This window comes from Phascolarctos cinereus, unplaced genomic scaffold, assembly GCF_003287225.1.
Source record: "Phascolarctos cinereus isolate Bilbo 61053 unplaced genomic scaffold, phaCin_HiC Scaffold_726;HRSCAF=1367, whole genome shotgun sequence".
NCBI lineage: Eukaryota > Metazoa > Chordata > Mammalia > Diprotodontia > Phascolarctidae > Phascolarctos > Phascolarctos cinereus.
In genome coordinates, this window is record NW_027556098.1 from 327569760 (window position 1) to 327597497 (window position 27738).

Consider the following 27738-nt stretch of genomic DNA (forward strand, 5'->3'; position numbering starts at 1 on the left):
ATCATCAGTCCTCTGGAATTGTATTGGATCATTATATTACTGAGAATAGCTAAGTCATTCAGTTGTTCATTGTACAATAGTGCTGTTAATGTGTAAAATGCTCTCCTGGTTTTCCTCACTTCACTCTGTACCAATTCATGTAAGTCTTTCCAGGTTTATCTGAAGTCTACCTGTTCATCATTTCTTATAGCACAATAGTATTCCATTACATTCATATAGTACAACTTGTTCAGCCAGTCTCCAGTTGATGGGCATCTCCTCAATTTCTGATTCTTAGCCAGTACAAAAAGAGCTGCTATAAATATTTTTGTACAAATTAATTCTTTTAGGATGCAACATGTTACAAACAAGAAATCAGATGGAAGTTATGCTAAGTATTCCTTCCAAGAAAAGCATGAGTGAAAAAAGGTGGACTGGTAAATAATATAGTGAGAATGAGGGATAACTGAGGACTATTCCATAGGCTTCACTGGTATCTCTGTACAGTCAAGATTAAAACAGGAAGGCATGAAGCATGTTAAGTGGATGGTAATCAGTCAACAAGCAATTTTTAAGTGACTATTATGTATGAAAAACAGTGCTAAGTACTGAGGATAAAAGGAACGGCAAAAATGTGGTCTCTCAAAGATCCCTCACAGAGCTCATATTCTAATGGGGAGACAACATTGAAACAACATAGAATACTTTCTGTCTATCTTCCTATAAAGATGCAGAGTAGATGGAAGGCATAGGAGAATGGAGGAACTAGACAGAGAAAGTCCTGCCTTAGGGCTTGAGCTGAGTCTTGAAGGAGGTCAGAGACCCAGGAGGCAGATGGGAGGAAGGAAAGCATTCCAGGCATGGGGGTCAGCCACTGCAAAGGCATGTGTTAGGAAGAGCACGAAAGCTAGTATCATTGGATCGATACACAGTGATCTTATGAGAAGACATGGACAAGAGCTACATATGGATCGGAGGATACAGATGGGTAATGGGAGGAGGAATTAGAGGGAAAAAGAGATGGAAACAAACTGGAATGGAAAGGGATGATAAAGGTCTGAACTAGTGAGGTGGCTAAGATAATAATTGTAATGCACTTAGCACAGAGCCTGGCACATAGTAGTAATACATAAATTATATTACTATGGTGGGTAGGCAGGTGGCACAGTGGATAGAGCACCAGGCCCAGAGTCAGGAATATCTGAGTTTAAATCCAGCCTTGGACCACTTACTAGCTGTGTGACCCTGGACAAATCACTTGACCTTGTCTGCCTTAGTTTCCTCATCTATAAAATGAGCTGGAGAAGGAAATGGCAAACCACTTCAGTATCTTTGCCAAAAAAAGAAGAAAAAACCCAAATGGGTCAGGAAGGGTCAGACATGACGGAAAATGACTCAACAACAACAACAAAAAATTACTATGGCTATAAGAAGGCATAATCACAATTGTTCATATTTATCAATCAAATAAAGGTTTTACAAGAATTTTTACATACATTATGTCATGGGATCCTTACGAAAACCTATGATTCCACTCATTTTATAGATGAAAAAACTAAGGGTGAGAGATGTGATGTTACCTGCCCATGGCCACCCAGACAGTAAAGGTCTGAGGCAGGATTTGAAAAAACCTGAATCTTCCTGAGTCCAAGTCAAGCACTGCTTCTGGGAGGTGACAGATATGAGATATATTATGAAGGTAAGTTTTCTGCATTATACAAAGGTCATGGAAAAAATAACACAGGAAAATTAGATAAAATCAAATTGTAATGAGTTTAGCTTGCTGCCTGCATCTGAAATCTCTACTTTTCATATTGCCATGGAACCTAGCCATGTGAACAATTTAAGAATGTATTATCTGGTCACATTTAATAATGATTTCCTTGATTATAGAAGGTCCATTAAGGTTCTTTTAGTTAAAGATCTGTCATCTTTTCCCTGGTCCATTATTTAGTTATTAGGATTTAGTTAGAGAAATCTTCAAATTGACTATGGGCAATGTTTTTGCCCAGCTTATGCAAACCCTACCCATCACTTACAATCAAGTGTAATTCCCATTTGCTCCATGAATGAAGCCTTCCCTGACTAAATGGCTCAATCTCTGTTCTCCTACTCTTCTGAATCACTCTAACATTAATAATAAATTAACTGATCAATACTCAGTTTTACAAAATAAAATCTGACATACATAATGCTTTTGTATTGCCATGTATCTTCATTTTGATGTCACAGCTAGAAGGCGTAGGCTCCCTGAGGACAGGGATGGTGTGTTATAACTTTTTTTCAGAGGCAGGTGCTATCACAGAATGAACCACAGATTTGGATTTTGAGATTCAGGATTTGAATCCTGGCACTCTCTATGTGTCTGTGGAGAAGTCTCTTCACCTCTACATATGAGGCCAAAGTGTGCACCTGTTAAATGAAGGGAATGACATCTAAAGCCTGTCTAAATCTAACATCCTCCAACACTATCTTAGTGTCTCCCTCCAACTTGGACACAACTGTAGGTACATACTTATTGTGTATAAAGCACTGGGCAAGTCAGCTTGTGGGAGTGAAAAAAAAGTATGGGATATGAAGTCAGAAGACTTGGGTTCAAATCCCCACTCTCCTAGTTATGATGTTGGTTGGACAAGGGCACGATTTGTAAAATGAGGCAGCTGAACTAGAGACCTAGGGTAAAAGGAACCTCAGAGGACATCTAGTTGAACCCCCTTATTTTACCAGTGAGGCAGCTTAGGTCCAGGGACGTTGACCAACTTGCTCAACTTCACTCACAGAGAGGCAGGAGGTTAACACAGGCTTAACCCTCCGACTTCAAAGTCGGTAGTCTGTCCTCCAATGAGAGAATCCCTAAGGTCCTTCCTACATCAAATTCTATGCCCTCAGGACACAAAGATGAAAAATAACATGGTTTCCTGTCCACGGACAGGGCAACAACTCCCTTCCCATAAAACCACAGCAGCAGCATAATATAAATTAGAATACAAACACCTAGGAATTGTTGAGCAGAATGATGTGAGAGATGTGCGGAGGGACAGATCGCTTCCAGATTGGTAACTATTGGGGGAGAGGGTCATCCAGGAATTATGACTGATGAATTAGCCCTTTATTTGGGTCTTGAAGAAAGGGATGGATTTCTACCGGCAGAGACATGTTGAGAGAAGGAAGATTCAGGGGAGAGTCTGTTCCAAGCAGGGGAGGGGAAGGAACAGCCGACTCAAGTGCACATATGTGGGAGAGGGTAGGATAAGACAAAGAAAAGGGCAGACCAGCTAGAATGCATAGAGTTCAGAAAGAAGAGTGGGCAATCAATACCCCTGAATGAATGATTCAGAGAGAGACAGAGGCAAACAAGAATGAATTCCCCTTTCATGGTTCACATTCTCTCTCTCTCTCTCTCTCTCTCTCTCTCTCTCTCTCTCTCTCTCTCTCTCTCACACACACACACACACACACACACACACACACACACGCACAGAGAGAGAGAGAGAGAAGGGAGGACAAAACTAGGATGAATTTTGCTAGTTTTCCCTTAAGGAGTAAGATGGTCCAAGGGTTAATCTTGTTTTATAACTCATGGATAAAATGTGTGATATCAATTCAATGTACCCTACCATTATCCTGCTAATTTTAGTTTCTTCTTTCTCTGTGGCAGCACAGTCTAATTCTCCTTAAAGGCAGAATGGGGAGTCCTGGAGAGCCTCTCTGATACAATCACTGGTTCTTTGCATAACTCCTGGTGTGCACATTCTCTCATGAGTACTAGTTTTTTCATCACTACAATCTATATGATATTACTTGTTTGCATGTGACCTTAAGTCTCTTTCAATGATTGCTTTTATCAGATAAAAATACTAAAGAAGGGGTAAAAACAATCTAAATCTATTTTCTACTATCTTACAGCAAATATCAGAACCTTTGACCATAAAGAACAGATAAGAAAAGGCATCTGTTTGAAGAGGTGGTGGACTATGGGTGTGGAATATTGCATATGCTGTCAGATTTGGTTGATGTGTTGGTTAGTTTTGCTGACTGTTTCTCTCTCTGTCTCTCTATGTCTGTCTGTCTGTCTGTGTCTCTCTCTCTCTATATCTGTCTCTCTGTGTCTCCTCTCTCTGTCTATGTCTGTCTGTCTCTGTTTCTCTCTGTCTCAATCTGTCTGTCTGTCTCTCTCTCTCTCTCTCACACACACACACACACACACAACACACACACACACACACCCCTTCTCTCTCCCCCCCTTCTCATTTTTATTCTTCATTAAAAGGGATGGCAGAAGGATGTGTTCAGGAAAAAAAAGTGATATAAAAATAAAAGATAGCAATGGTCCAGGAGTGGATAGCAGATAAGTAGATATGAGAACCTCATAGGATTTGTGAAGGGGCTTTAGAGATCTTCTTATCGAGCCCTCTTGTTTTGTAGAAGAAACCCTGGTGCAGGCCTTTGCCCACTCATGTCTGGAATACTGTAATAGCCTGTTAGCTAGCCTCTCTTCCACAAATCTCTCCTTGCTGCAGATCATCCTCCACTCATTGTCAAAGTGATCTTCCTAAAGGGCAGGTCTGACCACATCACACATACACATCTACACTCACTAAATTCCAATGGTACCCTATCACCTCCAGGATCAAATATAAAATCCTGCATAGGGTCTAAAGCCCTTCATGAACTGGCCCCTTTCCAGTCTTCTTATATCTTATTCGCCCCCGTGTACTCTGTGATCCAGTGACTCTGGCTTCCCTGCTGCTCCTCAGACGTATTTGGGACTACTTTGACTTCCCTACCGTGCCCCCGTGCCAGCTCCACTTGCTTTGGACTCCATAAAATGGCATGTCCCTCCACCAGTTATTCCCAGCTGCCCCTCACCACCACTTTTCAGCTTCCTTTGGTACACTGTCTTCTCCCATTAGATTTTAAGCTCCTTGAAAGCAGAACTGTCTTTTTTTTCTTAGTTGTATCCCGTGCACTGAGCATAGTGCCTGGCACATAGTAGGAGCTTAATAAATATTTACTGAATTGAATTGTTCCTCAAAAAAAAAAGACACTTTATTTCCTGAATCAGGGCATTTTCAGTGGCTATCACTCATGCCTGGAATGCTCTCCCACCTCCTCTCTACCTCCTGGTTTCCTTAGTTTCCTTCAAGTCCCAGATAAAATTCTATCTTCTACAGGAAGAATTTCCTGATCCTTCTTAATGTTAGAAGCTTCAGAAGCAATCTAACAATCTATGAGTTCTACAGAATCAATGCATTTGAATGCTGTGGAATTTAGCCTTTTAGTATACGGACTAACAATTTTGGAGCTGGAAGGGACCTTACAGATCACATAGTCCAACCCTTTCCTTTTACAGATGAGGAAACTAAGGCCTAGACGATGTCATAACATGCATTTCCATAGTGCTGTGTGATTTCCAGAATAATCTGAACTGGGTAGTACAAGCATTACCATCTCCATTTTGCAGTTGAGGAAAATGAGGCTGGCTCAGTGAATAGAGCATTGGGCCTGAAGTCATGAAGACCTGAGTTCAAATCCAGATACTTCCTAGCTGTATGACCCTGGAGCAAGTCACAACCTCTGATTGCCTGACAAAATGGATCCACTAGATCCACTGGGGAAGGAAATGGCAAACCACTTCAATATTTTTGCCAAAAAAACCCCAAATGGGGTCACATAGGGTCAGTCAAGACTGAACAACGACTTAATGTTACTTCCTTCCTTGGTTATCTTCAACTTATCCTGCATATGGCTTGTTTGTACGCAGGGAGTGACCATTGTCTCTCCCATGACACTGTGAGTTCCCTGAGAGTTAGGACTGTCTTTTGCCTTTTGTTGTATCCTTAATGCTTAGCACAGTGGCACATAGTAGGCATTTAATAGACTGAGACTGAGAGTGGGCAATATTGAAAGAAAAAAAAGACTTTACAAGAAATAATGAGTTTATTATTGCATGAGAATGACAGTAAATAATGGTCTCATCAATTGTACTATGCTTCAAAAGCAAAAGGAAAAATCCCTCAAAGTGAATACTTCAGATTAGAGTCAGATATTTTGGTGTCAACTCATTATCAGGCTTGTCAGAATATTATGACCCAAGGAGCATTTTGCCTAGTCAATGGAAATTCTAACCATGCCCAGGATGAACCAGTCAATGGCTTATAAATTACATGAATTAATTTAAACTTCCTATTAAAATCATACAGAGACTAAAGTTTAGGGTCTAATTTCTGAGAAGAGCACTGAATTTGGCTCACAATTCTTTCACTCTCTCTGTTCATCCAAATTTCCAGTGGGATATATGCAATGATAATAAGAAAGTGCTTCTGTCTGTTTTGCCCCATTAGCTTTACAAGCTTAACAGCTTCCTGGATTCTCAGGTGTCAGCTATAATGAATCAAAATGAGTTAATTAGCTCCTTTACCTTTGGCAAGTCATTTATGCTCGGAGTACAGGACTGGATTTGAGACATGGCTCCTACAAGTTGTGAGGCCATGGACAAGCCATCTGAACACATGAGCCTCATTTTCCTCATCTGCAAAATGGAGATGGTAATGCTTGTACTACCCAGTTCAGATTATTCTGGAAATCACACAGCACTATGGAAATGTATGCTATGACATCCTCTAGGCCTTAGTTTCCTCATCTGTAAAAGGAAAGGGTTGGACTACGTGATCTCTAAGATCCCTTCTAGATCCAAAATTCTTAGTCTGTATACTAAAAGGCTAAATTCCACAGCATTCAAATGCATTGATTCTGTAGAACTCATAGATTGTTAGAGCTGAAAGGCAGATACAGAGATTACATAGCATAGCAGAAAGAGTGATACGTCTGGAGTCAGAACGACCTGGATTCAAATCCTGCCTCTGCCAGTTATTAGCTCTGTGACCACAGGCAAGCCACTTTACCTCTATGAGGCTGTTTTCCCTTCTATAAAATGAAGACAATAAGTCCTGCCCCTTAAGGTTACTGTGAGACTCCAGTGAGATTATGTATGTAAATCATTTTATAAACATTAAAAATGCCTTACAGATACCTGTCATGATTATGAAAGGGACTATCAAAGAGTTCATCTGGTAACAGTTTAATGATGGGAAGGAAGGGAGATACTGGATCTGGAATGAAAGGAATGCAGGTATGGAATTCTGGTTTTGAATCTTGACTGTAGTATCTATGTAACATTGGACAAATCTTTCCATCTATCAGGGTTTCTTTTTTTCACATCTGTTAAATTAAAGATTTAGACTAGATGACCCCTAGGGTCCCTTCCTGTTCAAAATCCTATGACCATTCATTTTATAGTTGCAGACTGTGTTACAACATGATCTGGTCACCCCTCTGCTTTGATCCAATCAGCCATGGTCTCTTTAATGCCACAGATTGACTGACTGATAATCTGAGACTTCTGCCATCATGTCCCTGGAAGGTCAGTACTTCAGCCATGACTGTACAAAATCAAATGGAGAGCTGAGCGATCATCTGGTGAATGAGTCCTGCTGGACAGCAAACTTGATTCAAACCACTGAATGCCTACTGTTTTTTGACATTTTGCTTGGATTGTGAATTTTCTACTCCTCTGGACTAGAGAGGATATAATACAACAAGTCTTTTGACCCAAATCCAGATACTTCAGTGGCACTTTCATAAAATCATAGGATCTTAGAGTATAAATCAATCTTGGGAATCATCCAATCTAACTCCTTCCTAAAAGATGAATCCCATACACCATCTCTCACCCTTGGTCATTCAACTTCTGCATGAATATTTCTGGAGTTGGGAAGCAATGGAAAGAACATTGGACTTGGACTTAGGAAGATCTGAGTTCAAATTCTGCTTCAGAATTGAGCCTGTGTGACTATGGGCAATTTACCTAATTTGTCTGCCTTAGTTCCCTCATCTGTAAAATGAGGATAATAAAAACACCTACATCTCCGTTTTTGAGAAGATAAAATAATACCATGAAGCACTATACAGGCCAAAAAGTACTATATAAATGCTGTTGCTACTGCTGTTTTTACTACTACTACCACTGCTACAACTACTGCTGCTACCACCACCACCACTACCACCACCACTACTACTACTACTATAACCACTACCACTGTTACTATTACTATGATGACTTCTAAAGCCAGCCAATTCCATTGGGAAACATTAATTCTTGGAAATTTCTTCTTGAAATGACCTAAAATCTACTTACCTCAATGGTGGCCCTAGTTTTGCTTCCTGTGGACAATTCAGAAGTCCAATCCCTCTTCATAGGATCACAGATTTAGAGCTAAAAGGGGCCTTGGAGACCATCTATTCCAAAATCTTCATTTTATATTCATTTTATAGACGAAGAAACTGTGAGCCACAGAAGTCAGAAGACCTGACTGATTTCAGACAGTAAGCGACAGAGGCAAGATATGAAAGCAGGTCCTTTGATTCCAAATTGCACAGTCTTTACACTATACCATGGTTGCCCACCAAATATTTGAACTCAATGATTATCCCTGCTACAAGCCTCCCTCACTCCACCAAGTCTTTTCTTCTCCATACTGAACATCCCTCATTACTTTTAACTGTTCCTCATTTAACATGCTTTGGAGTGTCTTCATTGATACAGCATGGTGAAAAGAGCATTGGTGAAAGACCAGATGATCCCTAAGGTTCCTTCCAACTTCTAATCCAATGTGAAATCTCCTGGCTTTTTTCCTCCTTTATTTGCTAAATAAGTTAAAGGGGACAGGATTCAGTTTAATATTTATTGAATAACTAAGATGTGATTCTGTATAAGTGAAATGTGGATTGGAGGCCAGAGCTGGGACCAGTTCCTAACTATCCTGGGGATCAGGCTCTGAAGGTTATGCAGTATCTATTACCTGCTTTCAATTCATGTCCCTTCTCCCTATTTTAAATCAGGTTGAGTTTTTCTTTTTTTCATTATGTGGGGCTCTGGAAAATATTGAGAGTTAATTAAAGGCGAGTTCATGGATAACAGATCTCTCTCTATTATATATGCAATAAAAAGCATGGCTTGGCTGTGGCAGGCAACTCTTGGTAATTAATAAGAAAGAAAGAAATTTTACCCCAATTCATCTTAGGTGTATGTTTCAAGAACAAGATTTTTATTAACTAGATGACTTAGTAATGTTTTCTAAATAATACCATTTCAGCTAACAAGGACAACTGGGATGGGGCAACACTGCTTACAAAGATCCCCAAATAATATTCCCAAAACATTAACCATTTCCTTAGAGAAAATAAGATATATCAAAAAGGTATAAATTTAAACAACCTTTTGCCCTGTAAAAGATACGTTCAAAAAAATGTTCTTTCAATGGGTTCTTGCTGTAATTTATGTTTGTTTTTCATAGAAAGGATGTCAGTCAATTGGATAGTATCTGAAGGAAGGCAACCAGGATGGTAAAAGAACTCAAGTTCATTTCATATTAGAAGGAAATAGGGACATTAAGCTGGGAAGAGAAAAGATAGGGCTGTGGTTGGAGCTGGGGGATAGAAAAGGGGACAGGACATGACAGCTGTCTCCAAATATTTGAAGAGCTAATAGATGAAAAATAAAGTAGAGGACTCATCCTACTTGGCCCCAGAAGGCAGACTAAGGAGGCATGAGTGGAAGATGCAAAGGAAGGGCTAGATATAGGTTTGGTGTCAGGACCAGTTTCCTAATTAGAGCTATTCAGAAGTGAAATGAACAGAAATGGGAGACAGTGGGCTTTCCCTCACTAGAGGTCTTTAAGCAAAGGCTAAATGACTACTTGCCTGCTCTGGCTTAAAAGGAATTCTTTTTCAGTTATGGATTGGGCTTAGAGGTTCTTAGCCTTTTTTATGTCATGAACGGACCCCCTCCTCAGAATAAGGTTTGTAAATGCAGGAAATAAAACATATGGAATTACCAAAGAAACTAATTATATTAAAATACAGTTCTCAAATTATTATTATTATTTTAATTCACAGACCTCTCCTCCCTCCAGGTTAAGAACCTATGGGCTAGATGTTTTCTAGGGTTCCTTCCAACTCTGAAATTCTGTGAAATTTAGTTGATAATCATCTCAGCATGCTGAGATACATGTATCAACGTGTTATTGTTCCCAGGGCTTACTGGATCATTCCCCAGGAGGAACAGAAAAGAAAAAGAAACAATCGCCAAATGAGGAGAAATTTGGTTTATTCTGCTTGACTACAAGCACATAAACAACACTGAATCAAAACCCAGAGGTAGTCACAAAATGCATTGTTTGCCCTCATGTGCTTTCTTTTGAAAACTGAGTAGACTATAAGTCAATATCAAAGATATCCCACAGGTACTTTACAACTAAGTTTTTCGGAGCATTCAGGTACGACAACAATGTCAGAATATTCAGTTGGGTGGACTGGGACTTAAAGCAATACCAGGGATAGTATTTTTAAATGACAATTGCTTATTTAAAATGGAAGTGATCTGCCAAATTTTCTGTCAAGTCATATTACCGCATCAGAGTCCTCCCCCTCCCCTTTCTTTTTCCTTTTCTTGTATTAGTGAGATAAATATAAACAATTTCACAGACCCATTAAGGAGCAGGTGCTTGCTAAAATTACAATTTTGGATCATACGTGTCTTCAGAGTCCTCCTACAATGTGCTGCTTCTTGGTAACATAGGAAAGCAAACTTATTCTGAGCTCAGAAAAAAAAGAGAAAAATCTCATTTAAAAAAACAAACACTTCAGGACTAAAGAAGCAAAGTCTTACAAATAACATACTTGGTATTCTGCATTTTCCAAGTTTCCAGTTCAGATTCAGAGGATTTTGATCTGGAAAGGACCTAAGAACTTATCGGTTCCAATATCTACATTTTCCCTATGAGGCGACTGAGGCCCGGAGAAATGAAGCAATGTACCCAAGGTCACACAGGTAGTACATAAGATAGTTGACACAGAACTCCAATCCAGATCTCTGGACTCTAAAGCCAGTGCTTTTCCCACTACACCAAAATACATTTTTTTTGTTCATGATGAATCTCTTAGTTCCAATGCTCCCATTAGAAAAGCTGTCAATTCCAAAATCACATACCTTAAATGTTGTGTATAATAGAATAAAATATATCCACCTGCTAACAACTTCTAATGCTACCACCTAACTGATTTCCTAGATAAAAAGAAGATAACATTATTGTCTAAACCCCTTAAAAACGTAAGCTTGGGGGTGGGGGTGGGGGTGATGCCATCTGCAAAGTGAAAGAGTAGTGTGGTCTGAGATAAAGAGTTTGGACAGACAACAACTGTAAAGGTCTCAAAAAGACGACAGGCCTCTTCCACATGACAAGGTAGGTGGAAACTGCACCCCTCCCCCCCACATTTGGAATTTGGAGAAAAATGCATTTGGTCTGTATTTTTTCTGGTCCCTATCTCTACATATGAGACCTTGAATCATTCAGCTACCAAAATCAAAGAACAGGGGCTACATTCGCAGTTAGTGTTCACCAGACTCCAAAAAGAGGCAAGCAGGAGAGCAGAGGGGGAATGACTGCCATCCACAATGCCTCCACCTTTCCCTCTCCTAACAAGGCAACAAATACCGTAGGCTCTCCTCCACCTCCCCAAGCGAGCTCAACGATCGGCAAAGTTCCCACCTAGGACTCCCTCCACCTCCTGACCTCGCAGTGGGAAAGGTCAGTCTGGAGCTGGGAGTCCAAGCAAGAAGGAAGAGTAAAGTGACAAAAATATTTGTAAGTTACTGGAAATATCACGGAAACTCCTCCATCTGCCCATAAGGTTGGTGGCTCAAACAGATTTTTCCCCCCAGTGAGCCAAGTCTTTCTCTTTCTTTTCTTTCCCTCCCTCTCACATATCTCACCACCAGGCATGCCAAATGCAAATCATTTCTTTTCCCTATGATGCGTGCGCGCGCGCGCGCACACACACACACACACACACACACACACACACACACACACACACACACACACATACACACGCCACAGGACTGATGATGCCGTTAATTCTGACAATGTCTATTATTCACAGTCCCTCAGCCCTGTTCCACACAAAAGCTTTCTCTGTGAACCTCGCATCCTAGCGCTCCGGCTGCGTTGGACTCAGCTCCCTGGCTGGTGTAGAAGTGCCTCAATTTGGAGCTTTTTCTAATGCTAGAGGGAAAAGAAAAAAAGAAGAAAAAAGAACCCCCTCCTCCCTTTACATGACTTCTTTCTGCCATGAAGAAAACCAATTTTTGTGGCAGAAAGACTTGTTCCCAAGCCTCTCTGAAGGGATAAAAACGGACGAAACGACAGCTTGCAAACTTTAGCGAGCAATGTAGTCTTCCAGGATCAAAGTGAATAATTGATCCGGCTTTCATTTCATCTTTACCGGGGATTTCTCATTAAAGGCAAATCATGCAATTTGTCAAAGCCCCCAAACACCAACCCGCTTCTATAACAGCAAGTGTGGAGTCCAAACTGTTCCGCAGATTCCCGAAGCTTATTAAATAGCAATGATAATCTCAAAGCCGCATCACTCACCCAGCACAGAATGATTGGAACAAAAGCAGAGACCTGCAAGCAAGCACACAACGCAGCTTCTCTGGATTAGCTAGGGCTCCACGCTCCTGTCTGCCGTCCGGTGCACGCTCTCCTTTATAACTAAGCCACCCAACAGCATTCACTTGCTGAACCTGATGAATTATAAAACAGTCCCTCCTAGACTCTCGTATTTTACATCACAGGGGGTGGTCATGCCGCATCCCCGCTGCCTGTGTACACATATTCCCTTATAACTCATCCTGATAAACACATCAGCCCTGGAAGCAATGACAGTAATTGGTGTTTGGGATGTACAAGCACAAACCAATAGAACACTTTCCCACCACTGGCACTCATGCCCCATCCCCACTAGGCTTCCACAGCACCTTGTTAAGGTGAAACCATTAGACGTGGGTGGAGGATGGGGGAAAATAGGGCAAAACTTGGAAGAAAAAGCTCAAATCTCACAAGCAGCTGTAGTATAGCATGTCAAACACAGTAGCCTGAGATTAAAATCCAATTTGAGCCAATAGAGCAAATATTTACTGAGTGCCTACTATGTACAACTGTGCTGTGAGAATAAAGGATGAATAGAATAAAAGAATGCCAAAGGAATTCAAGAGATTGTGGGCTCTAAGCTCCTAATTAAACTGCTGTGAAAACAGGTTCGGAGAGGTTCCTCGAGGTATTACAGCTAGTTAATGTGGTAGGCGGGACTTGAACCCAGAGGTTCTGATTCTAAGTCAAGGGCTCTTTCCATTATACTATGGTGGTGGCAACCCTCTACCAAGCTTACAATCTAGTGGCCAAGATAAGGCATGTACTCTTGTATGACTATCATACAAGGTACAATATCAGTGTATATAGGAGAGATATGAAACATCCAAGGGGGGAGAAATTGGCTGTCTAATTCTCACAATGGGCAGCTAGGTGGCACAGTGGATAGAATGCTGGGCCTGGAGTCAGGAAGACTCATCTTCCTGAGTTCAAATCTAGCCTCAGACTCTTACTAACTGTGTGACCCTGTCTGCCTCAGGTTAAACTTTAAAGCACGTTGGAGAAGGAAATTGTAAACCACTCCAGTATCTTTGCCAAGAAAACTTAAAATGGACTCAAGAAGAGTCAGACATGACTGAAATGATTGTACATCAACAAAAATTCTCACAATGGTGCCATAAAGAAATGGTGATAGTCACAAATGAAGAGGCTGAGACAAAGGTTAGCCTCTTCTGGCCTATTCAAACTTTATGACAGCTAAAACTGATAGGCCATTTCTGACCTCTCTCCTTAGGAAAGAACTTAGCAAACTCCACTATGCTACTGAAAGGGATTTTTATCAATATGATCAGTGTCATTGCTACTGATAGGGTCAAGGTAGGATTTCTGGTTCCCTTAAAAATTGGATGTCATCTTTTAGATGAAATAGAAATGTTAACCTTAGGTCTTTAACATCTCTAAGGCACATTGTAATTCTTGGTGGTCATGAGAGCACAGATTTTGAGGTGAAAGAGACCCTGGAAGTCATTATGTCTCATGTTACAGATGGGGGGAAAGTGAGGCACTTAGGTGGCAGGTATTAGACTGGATGTGGAATCAGAAAGATTTCTTGGCAGAAACACTTGTTCCCAAACTTCTCCAAAGGGATAAAAATGGACAAAATAGCAGCTTGGAAACTAGCAAAAAAAAAAAAAGTAGCCTTCCAGGATCAAAGTATATAACTGATCAGGGTTTTGTTTCATCTTTACAAGGGATTTCTCATTACAGACAAGTCATCCAATTTGTCAAAGCCCCCAAAACCAACCAGAATTGTGGTGATGTTCAGCCATGTCTGACTCTTTGTGATCCCATTTGGGGTTTTCTTGGCAAAGATACTGGAGTGGTTTGCCTTTTCCTTCTCCAGCTCATTACAGATGAGGAAACCGAGGCAAACAGAGTTAAGTGAATTGTCCAGGGTCATACAGCTAGTAAGTATCTGAGGCTAGATTTGAACTCAGGAAGATAAGTCTTCCTGTCTCTAGGCCCTGTGTTCTATTCTCCTGAGCCACCTAGCTGCCTGCATTTCAAGGGAATTCTCCTTAAAGGGAGAGGTACCCTGGAAGAGTTGCTAATTAGTATTTTTCACAGAGCCTATCATCCTGTCAAACTGTAAGGCAGCAAAGCAAAGGTGGAAGAAAGAACTGGAGATTTCCAAATGCCAGATGAGTACTTAGGGAACCTTTTGGTTGGGTGGGAATGGAAGGTCTGAGAACTGCTTTTATCTGGCTAGCTCCATTCTGTTATTACTGTTTTTTCATCCAGACCAACCAACTTAGTGTTCAAGATTCATCACCAATAAAAACACAATCAACAAATCCTTACTAAGCATTTCCTACGTGCGAGGTAGGGCACACAAAATATGAGCAGATCTACCTTCGAGGAGCTTGGAACCTACATGTTATAGTTGTTTTTGTTATTGATCCTTTGTTCTCTAAGAGGACCATTATAATAACAAGAAGAACAGGGAGGACAACCATAGCTCACATTTTTCTAGCCAGTAATTGTAGAAGAGTATTGCTATTTTTCCATACAACAACCATGCAGGGTACATTATGTAAATGCTATTCTCACACCCATTTCACAGATGATGATATTGGGACTCAGAAAAGTTAAGGAACTTGCCCGTGATCACACAGCAATTAAATGCCAGAGCCATATTTAAACTCTTCCTCTAAGACCTTTCTCCAGCAGTCACCCCCTATTCTCATTCCAGTCTCTTCTGACTTACATATCTTCAGCCTTTCCCTCTTCACTGGTTCTTTCCATCTACCTACAAATATGCTCAGGTCTCTTCAAGCCTTCTTTTGGATCTTGCAGCCCAACTAGTTACAACTCCATCTCCTTCTTCTCTTTCACTGTTAAACTTCTTGAAAAGATTGTCTACATCTAATGCTTCCACTTTCTTATGGTCTACCTTTTCCTTGACTATCTTGTAACCAGACTTTTACCTCCTTGCCTCTCAAAGCCTTCAGTAAGTCAATGTCACCTTTAGAATTAGAAATAGGATGGGAACAGGGATTGGATCTATGATTTCACTGCTTTAGACAAATCCTGGATGAGCAAACTCCCTCTAGTGGACATAGATAAGCACCTTCTTTTGCAATTTACAATCTTAAGAGAGCTGTCTAGCTTCCCTTCACATCTATCCACCTAAAAAACCTACCCCCAGTATATAAGTACATATCTGCCTGCCCTTCCACTGTGCTCTTTGGAATGCCTGCTCCATAATTAACCAACTTCCTTTTAGTATAAACCACTTTATTTCTCACTCCTTCCATCTTCTGATCCTCAATGATACATAGCTCCCTCTGGATGTCAGCCCTTTCCCTCGGCAATCTTTCTAGTACTGACTGCGCTTTCTTTCTCTTGTGCTTATTCAGGTCAGGTGAGGGTGATGGAACATTCTGTGCTCCCCTTTGCTACTCCCAAATTCTCCCTCTACTACCTTCAAGTAACCCTTCCTCATGGAGGTTCACACCATCCAAATTTATCATCAATCCAGATTTTGTTGGATATTACGAACAGACTCTCCCATCCCCCAGGACATTCCTATTCCTTCCTCAATCAGTTAAGTCTCTGGCTCACAGTTTTTCTTTCCCATTTTCTGCCCTCATACTAGGGGCATACTAATCCATATGGTGATCCCTCTTCAAATATCCTAGCTTCCCAGTTCTTCAATATACTAATTTCTCATGACCTACTCCCTCACTCCACCTCAGCTACACACAGAGATTATCACACCTTTGACTCTACCATTGCCCACAAATGTTCTAGCTCCTTGTTCATCAACACTGAAATTCCTTTATCTGATCATAATCTCTTACCATCCCATCTTTCACTGGGTCCCCAATGCCATTCTCATGTGCATAATGACCTCCATTTCATCTACCCCTCATGTACCTCCTTCTCCTGCCATCTCTTCTGTAGTGGTTACACTCTCCTTTCACCGCCTCTATCTTTGATCAACCAACTCAACCCTATCCTCCCACCTTGATTTCCTTTTCTGCTTATGCCATACCAAATCCCACCTCTGGGTTACTGCCAACATATGCCTCCTTTTTCTTCTATTGTGAATGTGCTGCTGAACGGAGCGGGAGGAAATAATGAAACTGTGCTGGTTAGGCCTACTACAAATTTATGTTATCTAATCTCAACTAGACCCTAAAAGCAGCAAGACAAATGTTTTATCCCTTCCTAATTGATTTGCTATCCCATTCTCCACAACAGCTGTCACAAACTTTCTTGTTACATTGAGACCATCCTCTTGTTCTCTCCTCTGTATCTCACATTATTTAACTCTCTTCCACTACTATCTCCTCCTTTCCTCTAGTCTTAGATGAAGAGGTGGTTTTCCTTTTTGCCAAGGCAAATCATTGATCCCATCCTCTCCCTGCTTCTCCAGCATATTGCCCCTACTAACATCTCCATTCTCTCTTTTATCTTAAATCCCTGCTATTTACAAGAACATTTGTCTCCTTAATTCTTAAAAAACAAAACAAAAATCTCTCACTTGATCCAAGCATTCCCACAAGCTATTGCCCTATATAGCTTGTTCCCTTCTCAGCTAAATTCCTGGAGAAATGAGTTAACATATGTCCTAGGTGCCTCTGTTTCCTCTTCTCTCATTCCCTTCAAAACTGTCTGCAATCTCCCTTCCAACCTCATAATTCAAATGAAACTGCCCTCTCTGAAGTTACCAGTGATCTCTTATGAGCCCAGTCCTTTCCTCAATCCTGATCCTCATTGATAGCTCTGTAGCATTCAATACTCCTGATCATGTATTCTTTCATTTCTAGGTATTCGTGACAATGTTCTCTCCTCGTTCCCCTATCTGTCTGACTCCTCCATATCATTTTCTGGTTCATCCCTACTAACCATGGGTTTTCCTCAAGGCCCTATCCTAGGTTCCCTTCTCTCTTCTTTCTATACTCTCTCAATTGGTGATTTTATCAACTCCCACAAACTCAATTGTTATTCCTAGACTGATTATTCCCAGATCTATCTATCTGATCATCATCTCTCTGCTGAGGTGGAATCAAGCATCTCCAACTACCTCTTGAACTCTCTCTGAACATTTCTCACACACTCACTCCTCATTCCACATATCCCATATGTGTGTATACACATATACGTATATATACATACATACATGTATATACACACATATCCCATATGTGTGTATACACATATACGTATATATACATACATACATGTATATACACATACATACATACATATATGTGTGTGTATATATATACATATATATATATATATATATATATATATATATATATATATATATAATGTGTGTGTGTGTGTAATTTCTACCTTCACATCATTTTTCATATATTCTTCCTTCTCTACACAAACATAGTCATGACCTTGATGCAGCCTCTCAATGACTCATGCCTGGACTATTGCAATAGCTTACTGGTTGATCTTCCTACCTCAAATCTCTCCCACTCCAATCTATTCTCCATTCAGTTGTTAAAAGGATTTTCCTAAAATGCAGGTCTGACCATGTTACCTCTCCCACCTCCTTCTCTGCTTCAATATACTCCACTGGCTCCCTGTTTCCCCTAGGATCAAATAGAAAGTCCTCTGGAATTTGAAGCCCCTATTTTAGGTTTCCAGTATTCTTACACTTTACTCCCCTTCACTCATTCAATTATCCAGCTACATTGGCCTTGTTGTTGGTGTTTGTCCTTCATTCTTGAAGAAGACCATGACATCAGGAAGGTGATACCATGACACGAAAGGGAATTGGATTTAAGTGAGGGAGGGCTGTGCAAAGTCACCAGCCTCATTTACTCTTCTGGAGCCATCTGGGTCCAGTGGCAAGATATAGATCAGGACAACTGGAGATAGCCCAGGATCCAGTGGGGATCTCGACCTTTTTGAGTTAAGGTCTCTAACAGGTCTCAGTTTGACTGAGGCAGTGCCCATTCAGTGATTAAGACTAACATTGGGGGGCAGCTAGGTGGCACGGTGGATAGAGCTATGGCCTTGGAGTCCAGAGGATCTGAGTTCAAATCTGACCCCAGACACTTGACACTTACTAGCTGTGTGACTCTGGGCAAATCACTTAACCCCAATCGCCTCACCAAAAAGCAATAACATAAAAATAAAAAAGACTAACATTGGTCTACTTCCCCACCCTGTCTTGGTTCCTTTGCAATGACTCTCTTCCGTACCTGGAATGCTCTCCTTCCTCACCTCTTTGCTGGCTTCCTTTAAGACTCATCTCAAATTCCACCTTCCTTAGGAGACCTTTCTCTATTGTCTCAACTGCCGATGCTGTCCCCTTTCAGCTTGCCTTCCCAACATATGTATATATTTATTTACACGTTGTCTCACCCTTATGAATTCCATGAGGGCATGGTACCTGAGTGGTTATTCCAGCTCTTGCCACGTATTAAGTGCTTAATAAATGCTTGTTGGCTGACTTGAGTCAGCAATGCTTTACTCAATGTGATCTGAAAAGATAGATCTCCTCAGTTATCAGACTGAAAAAGTAGCATATTAATATTCTTACCTTACATGAATATAGCATAGGATTCTAGTAGATGGGTCAATTCCCCTATGGGAAGTAAATTTCAATGCTGTTTGCAAAGATATTGGGGACATTGTAGAGCTTCACTATCTACCATTAAGATCCTATTTCAATGCCTCATCATACAACGGAGGTGACCCTGGATTCTCAAAGGCTCATAAGCTGTGTCAGGGCCTGCCAAACTGGAAATTTGCCAAGAGCATTAGCCCAGTCTCTGTAGGTGATTGTCCTAGGGAAGTCTGGAGAAGCTCATTAATACATTAATATTCTGTATTTTCAGTCTGATAACTGAAGAGAAATAATCTTTTCAGATTATGTTGAGTAATGCACAGTTGGCTCAAGTCAGACAATAAAAGGTGATTTTTGGGGGGGGGAGGTAGGGTGAAATGGAGAGAGAAAAGAAATATATAAAAAGCGTCTGTTAAGGTGAGGAGGGGTTTGCCGTATGCCACGTACAGAGGCTCTAGAGAGAGCACACAACACTGAGAGAATCCCAGATACTTGGAAGAGCAGGTACTTGATTTTTGCATTCTAGCACAATCTCCAGGTTTATGGAAAAATGTCCTTTCCTCCCTTCTTATGTGTGGCTTTCCCAGCTTGGCTCCAGCCTGCTTCAAGACTTATTACACATTACTTCCCTTCATCCACTCTAGAGGGGAGCCAACCTGCCCTTGCTGCTAATCTCTCACACATGACATTGCGATTTCTCATCTCCGTACCTTTGAAGAACCAGTTTTCCAGAACTCCCTCCTCAGAGAGGCCCTCCCTCCCCCTAGATTCCTTCAAAGCTCAGCTTCAGTGCCAAATCCTACAGGAAGCCTTTCCTGATTCCTTCCCCTTCTGCTGTTCTCTGCCACTCCAACAAAATTATATTTGCTTTGTTTCTACTTGTATTACTGAATCAGTCAATTCACTGTGTAAAAGTAGGGGTCTACTTCACTCCAATCAGCACAGAAGGCCTAGAATTGGTGATAGAATCAATAAGCCAATAAATCACCCCAAACCACGTATTGTTATATAACTAATAATTATTACAACTAGTAAAATGTTCTAGACTCTGATATCTTTATCAGGTAAGAGTACATTTTTCTATGAATTACAGATTCAATCAATCAAAGGGGTAAAGTAATTGAGAAAAATTCCTAGACATTGTTATGGAATCAATCAAAGCAATATACTAGGTACAAAAAAACTCCCCATAATCAATTTAGAAAGAATGTCTGAGCCATTGATTGACATGAGAAGCAGCTACATAGGAAGAAAATAGGGGAAAGAACCCAGTTTACTCATGAGTATTGGATAAAGCAACAAGCTAGTCAGATATCTGGTATTCCAAAGGCAGGTTAGCCTAGGAGCAGCGTCACTCCAGCCAAGCTCTTGGGAATCTCTGTCCCTACTCCTTTAACCAGAAGAAGATCTCATGATCTTTCTTTGAAATGTTGTGAAATTTTAACTTCCCACTAGAGCTAGTAATGATCTCTCCCCACTCCCCTCCAAATGAATGATTTCAGGAAAACTAGACACACTAACAAAGGCAACTTCAGGATGCTACAAAGTCAGTAATCTTTGGAGTCCTGGACATGCAAAAAAGGACATCATAAGCAGTCTGCCAAGGCAGAAAAGGACAAGAAACCAGGAGCTCTGGGTTATCCCTTTATCACATGTGCTCTCTAAGCTTGAAACCACTTTCCCCTGGACTCTACATATGGCAGTGGTGGAGAGAAGGAAACAAAAATTTATTAAACGCCTATAATATGCCAGGACCTGTGCTAAGTGCTTTACAAATATTATCTCATTTGATAATACTTGTGGACGACTGTGTCCCAGATTTGGGTGGAAGGGATGAATTTTTTATACTTTGGTACTTGCTATTCTTTCTCAGTAAATATCATTCTGTAAAAACTAATTTATATTAATTTGTTCATTGATACCAAGGACATATCAGCTGGTTAAATTATATTGGGAAGCACACCAATAGGGGCTCATGAAAAACCAACCCCTATACCTCAGGGTTTCTCCTGGAGCTCTGAGAGGACAGGTAGTTAGCCACCCTCTGGAGACCTGACCCACCAGGAATGAAACCAGAATGTGTACCACATATGTATACATACAGGTTGTTTCTCCAGATAGAATGCAATCTTCCTAAGGGCAGGGACCATTTAATTTTTTTTTTTTTTTTAGTCTCAGAGTGTGAATTTCAGAGTTGGAAAGGACCTTAGAGGTCATGTAGGCCAACTTGTTTCCAAATAAAAATTTTATATCATTATCTAACTTTACTTGACTTCCAATGATGAGAAACCTCCTGAGGTCATCCATTGCCCTTTTGGATAGCTCTAATCATTAAGAAGGTTTTCCTTACCTTATGGGACCTATATTTGCTAACCTTATAGGTCTTTATGGGACCTATATTTGCCTCTCTACAGCCTCACCCCACTGCTCTCTGGGGTCAATCATAAAGATAAATCCTCTTCAATGTGACAGCTCTTTAAAGACATGCCACTCTCTCCCCAAGTCTTCTTTTCTTCCAGCTAAACACCCTTTGTACTTTCAGCTGATGTGGTAAAATCTTCAGTCCCGCCATCATAAGTCCTCTTTCTGCAGATTGGCTCATGTGTTCATATTCTTAAAATGTGGTACCCAGAAGGGAATGTAATACACTCACCTCATAAATGGAACACCATTCATCTTCCCCTTTTCCCTTCCCTTCCTCTTCCCCCACTCCAAAATTTGTTTACAGGATCTCTCTCCCAGGAAGGAGGCTACATGTGGACGGATCAAACTGAGGTTTTCGAGTCAGCCAAATGAGTGGCTTAAAAAATGACAGCAGTTTACCTTCTTATGCAAGGAGACAGCTATAACCCACCTTTACAAAGCACACTCCAATTTACAAAACGCTTTCCTCCCAACAACTCTGCCAGGTAGAGAGTGCAAATGTAATTATCTCCATTTTCTTTCTTTTTTTTAGGCAGTTGGGGTTAAGTGACTTGCCCAGGGTCACACAGCAAGTAAGTGTCAAGTGTTTGGTCTGAGGTCAAATTTGAACTCAGGTCCTTCTGACTTCAGGGCTGGTGCTCTATCCACTGCTCCACCTAGCTGTCCCATTTATCTCCATTTTTTGGATGTGGAACCTGAGACTGAGACAGGAGAAATGACTTGTCCTAGGTCACACAGCAAAGGAGTGTCAATATTGAGACTCAAAGCTGAACCTTCAGACCTTTAATACTTTTTTCTCTGTGTTGATCTCTAGCAGAAATGGGTAAGCCTAAACCATACTCCAAGGGCATTGTTTCCTAAATAAAATGAACTAGCCCTACCTCAAGATTAAATACTTAAGGATGTTACTATAAATAGATACCTGGAGACTACTGGAATTTTGCTAAGGAGAAGTCCCTTAGAAGAGGATTTTAATAACAGAGTACATTAGGTCTGTTCATGTAAGAATACATAAAGTTTACTTTGCTGGAAGATTTAGGTGGGAACTGTGTGGGGTAAGGGCAGGTAAGGGGTGCAGTGGGTAGAATGCTGGGCCTGGAGACAGGAAGGCTCATCTTTCTCAGTTCAAATCTGGCCTCAGACGCTGACTAGCTCTGTGACCCTAGGTAAGTCACTTAACCCTGTCTGCCTCAGTTTCTTCATCAGTAAAATGAGCTGGAGAAGGAAATAGCAAACCACTTCAGTATCTCTGCCAAAAAAACCAAACCAAACCAAATGGGGTCATGAAGAGTCAGATATGACTAAAACAACTCAACAGCAGCAGTGTGGGGCAATCCTATTCTATACTGTAATTTTCCAGAATCTGTAGGTGTGATTGCCAGAGAGTTTTCCTAATTTGTGCCATAGCCAAACAGTATTAAAGCCCACTCATCTGGCCCTACATAGGATTCTCTCTCTTTCCCCTTGTTTTTTCCAGCCTGGTGGTTGGGCTAAGATTATGCTTCCTACTCATCTTATCACCAAACATAAGCAGACCACAATCATGATTAGCCTTCTGATGGGTGTGTGGGAAGCTAGTGGTAAACTCCATGTGATTGAAATGACAGGTCCAAATACTGTTCTCAACATTCGGAGAGAGACAACCATACATAGTTACTTCTTGTCTATGTGTTGGTGAATGATCCACACTGTAACTTGATGAATGACTCTGCACCAATCACTTAAGAAGAAAGGAAACAAACATTCAATAAGTACTATGTGCCAGGCACTGTGCTAAGCTTTGAGGATTTAAATACAGATGACTTAGCCTCCCCAAGCCTTAGTTTTCTTGTGTGTAAAATGGGAACGATTATTTTCACACCACTAATCACAAAGGGCAATGCTTCCTAAACTTTAAACCTTCCTAGAAAGTTGTCTTACTGCTATTACAACCACTTAATAATACTTCTCCCCTTACCCCCACCCCAATCCACACGCAAACACACACACTACCTAAATAACTCAAAACTATGCAGCATTTTATGCTTTGCAAAAAGTCTTTCTGGTTGCTGTTGTGTTGTTTAACTGTGTCTGACTCTTTGTGACTCCATTCGGGGTTTTCCTGGCAGAGATACTGGAGTGATTTCTCATTTCCTTCTCCAGCTCATTTTACAGATGAAGAAACTGAGGCAAACAGGGTTAAGTGACTTGCTCAGGATCACACAGCTAGTAAGTGTCTGAGGTTGGATTTCAATTCAGGTCCTCCTGACTCCAGGACAAGTGGTCTATCCACTGTACCATCCAGGTTTCTTGACATGAATTAGAGAAGTGCTTTAATTACAAACTATTTTTAAAGTCATGTTTGTTTGTTTTTTCAATTCACAAGCAAGGAACTGTGATTGAATCAGTCTATATACCTTAGTAAATGAGTGTTGCTTGAGGCTTAGAAAGGTAAAGAGACTTACCACCCTGAGAGTCTGAGAAATTAAATGTCATGATCATAGTCACATGAAGATGGTCACTTCTTAGCTATATAGCTCAGAAGCGTCAAGGTGGGATCTGAACCAGGTCTTCCTAACTGGGAATCTAGCAGTCTATCCACCAAAGCTTGCTATCTCTTCATGGTCCTTAAGTTCATTCAACAATCCTAAAGAATTATATACAGAGAACTATCTAGCAAAAGTACTTTAATTATTTGGCTAAGGGTAGGAATGATTTGAAATGGAGGCTTGGAGACAATGGCACAGGGAGTAACAGCTTCAAATCAAGCTTTCCACTATACCAAGTGAATATGCTTTTAAGCAAATTTAATTATGCTGCTCGATTTGTCTATAGACATGGCCACTCTTTTGTTCCTCATTAATATAACCAAGTTGGCTAATTTTTCCAGATTTGCTTTTGAAGATGATGATGATAGCAGCTGGGAGATGGGAGGGTGCCTTTCATAAGAGCTCACAGGATCATGCCTCAGTGTTACCATCATTTCCTCTCCCTTGCCCCACATAAACAGTGTTGTCAGATTTTGTCTTTTCTACCTTCACAACATGTCGTAAATGTCCCCTTCTCTCAACTCACCTACACACAACTCTGGTACAGGCCCTTATCACCTCTCACCTGGACTATTACAATGGCCTGCTAACTAGTCTCCCTGCCTCAAGATTTTCCCCACTCCAATCCACCCTCCATTTATCTGCCAAAGCAATTTTCTTAAAGTTTAGGTTAGACCACGTCATGCCCTGCCTTCCCCTCCCCCCCATTTAATAAGCTCCATTGACTCCTTATGACTTTCAAGATCAAATAGAAAATCCTTTGTTGGGCATTTAAAGCTCTGCACAGTCTGACTCCTTCCTACTTTTCCAATCTTCTCACACCTGACATGGTGCACTCTCCAATCCAGCTAGACTGGCTTCCTTGTTGTTCCACTCACCATACTTCATCTCCCCAACTTGGGCCTTTGCATTGGCTGTACCCCATGCCAGAGACTTTCCTTTCTTTACCTCACCTCTGCCTCCTAGCTTTCCGGGCTTCCTTCAATTCAACTGCCACCTTCCATAGGAGGCATTCCCCCATACTTGTCTCCTTGACAATTCCCCCCCCATAGGCTGCCTCTCCAGTGCCTTTTTTCCGAGATCATTTTGCATTTACTCTATATATATCTTATATGTACATAGTTATTTACATGCATGTCTCCCCCATTAGAATGTGAATTCCTTGAGACCCATTTGAGTTTCTTTGTATCTCTATGCTTAGGGCGGTGTCTGGGACATAACAAGCATGTAAAAATTGTTTGTTGACCCACTGACTAGACTGTAAGCAGGAGTAGAGATAGATCTGCACTACCAGAGGTGATCTTGGCCCTGAGAGGTTCACCATTGCCAACCTTTAAGTTGTTCTGACCTTTGAATGACTGACTAAGTCAAGGAGAGATCAGCCAGAATGAAGATTGGTGATGTAAATTCCATTAAATTCACATTTTGTAGAGTATTCAAAATACATTTATGAGGAACTTGAAATCAAATGCTGAAAGGGACCTTTAAAAGACATTGAGTCCAACACTCTCATTTGCAGGTCAGGGAAATGAAGCATACAGAAGTTAAATGACTTGACTAAGGTCACAAAACTAATTAGTGCCAGAGTGGAGGCTAGAACCCAGGACTCCTGACTGCTAATCTGCTGCATTTCTGCTAGTCTAGGATAAGAGCTGTTCCTGAGAAATGTTGCAATGTAGCATTTAAAGGTCTTCAAATGCCTGCGGAGATAACGTCTGTCAATATAAATAATGTGTAGTATAAATTCTGTTGTAAACACGTGCCTCACCTCTGTGAGCCCCGAATTAATATTTACAAATACGTACTAAATGCCTACTATAGGAAAACAGGACATTACAACGTTGACTTGGAGTCAGGAAGACCTGAGTTGGAATCTTGCCTCAGATATCAGCTAGCTGTGTTTCTGGGTCAGGTACTTAACTTCTCTCACCATCAATAAAATGGGTTTTTGTGAGGATCAAAAGAGATGACAAGTAAAGTGTTTTGCAAACCTTAAGAGCACTGTGCAAATGCTAGCTATTATTATTCTTGCTGTTACTATTATTCTTACTTCCCCTGGAGGAGGGGGGAAAGGAAGGAAGATGATAATACAGAGATAAATCAGATGCACCCTAACCATCAAAACACTAACAATCACTGTTATAACCTGGAAATAGCATATTCTCTTATATGCTCTTTAGCATCTTCCAGCAACCTTGTTTACTAATCTATCCCATTTATGAGGCAGATTTTGCTAACCAAAAACAAACTTCATCCTAGTCTCTTTCCAGATCATTGTAAATTTCCAAATCAGTGAAGTATGAATTAATAAGACTTTGCTGGAATTGGGGCTTACTAAATTTTTGCTGACTAGTGAACAAAACCCAACAATATATGCTTACTTTCAAAACTGCAACCTCCACAGGACACTGGGAAATAAGTGGAAAACTTGATGAACCATTAATCTATTAGCTTATAAAATGAGTTTGAACATCTTTATGAAATAACCATTTTAGAAAATGTTGGACAATGGAGAAAAATAAACAGCCCCTATTTCTTTAGCATTTTCGGATTGACAAAGTCTTTTTTTCACCACAACCTATAATATAAATATTTCAAGTTATGTATCTCCATTTTAAAGATGAGGCTCAAAAAGGATGCATGTCCTGCCCAGAGTAACATAGCTTCTAAGTGATTGAGTTGGGATTCTCATTCAGTTCTCCTAAGTCCCCATCATAGAGCTGCAGCATACTGAGGGACATGAGCCTTTGGTAATTTGAGGAACCATTGTGTGAGTGCTGGAACCTAGATCATGGGGTCAGATGTTTAGAGTTAATTAGAATTGACTTTAGAAATAATCTAGTCCAAGCTCCTTTTATAGATGAAGAAACTGAAGCTTAAGGAGCTTAAGGGACCAGTCTGAGGTCACATATAGACAGTAAAGAACTTGCCCAGGATTGAAATTCAGGTCCCAGGACTCCAGATTTGGCTGACTTTCCTTATACCCTTTTGCCTCCAACCTACTGTGACGAGGGTTAACCTTCCTTATAGATAGCTGAAAATCTAATCTATCTGTTGCTATTATGGGGCTCTGTATATTTCTTTGGCCAACTCTAAGATTTAGAGCTAAAGGGGGCCTTATAGGTCATTCCAACCCATACATTGTATAGTAATGGAACAGAGAGGTGACATGAGTGGTCTAGTGTCACACAGCAGTACTGGGATTCTAACCCAAGTCCTTTGATGTCGACGTATTAGGATGTCCCACAAAGGTTTTGAAAATGTTATATCTGTAGAAAGAGGAGAAGTTGCTGGAATGGAATAAAAGTACAATTCACCCATTCATGAAACTGTTCAATCCAATACCTGACATCCTGCCAGGCCTACATCAAGAATTCATATTTAGTGTCAGAGCTGTAAGTCTCTGGCTGAGCTGAGAATTGTGGAAAGGGGATGGTATAGAACTGTTGGAATCCTTTCTGGTTAGCTTCTGGAGTGAGGAAAACAAACTCAGGCAGACTATCTCCTTCCCTCTCCCCCCCCAAGAAGCTTAAGATGTGTGCTTGCTCAGCTTGAACAACTAGAAAGAAACAGCCTCAAAGACATTCCCCCTACAACTGTCTGAGCTCGTGGTACCTTCCGCTCCCTTTAAGGGCAGCCAAGTGAAGATGAGGCAATAAATATGTAAATAAAGAGGGGGTGGAAATCTACGTCCAAGAAAAAAGCCTGTTCT

The 27738-nt window shown here is 40.8% G+C and overlaps 1 protein-coding gene across 12 annotated transcripts in view; it reads right to left on the minus strand.

The window, feature by feature from the left end:
- Positions 1–27738, minus strand: part of DLG2 (discs large MAGUK scaffold protein 2) — a 1818644-nt gene that overhangs the window by 298306 nt on the left and 1492600 nt on the right. The window contains exon 1 of one of the 12 annotated variants that reach the window (XM_020993665.2): positions 12477–12702. The exons of the other annotated variants lie outside the window; for them this stretch is intronic. The gene's annotated coding sequence lies outside the window, so the exon portion shown is untranslated. Of the gene's footprint in view, positions 1–12476; positions 12703–27738 lie in introns of those variants that run through there. 12 annotated transcript variants of the gene reach the window in all.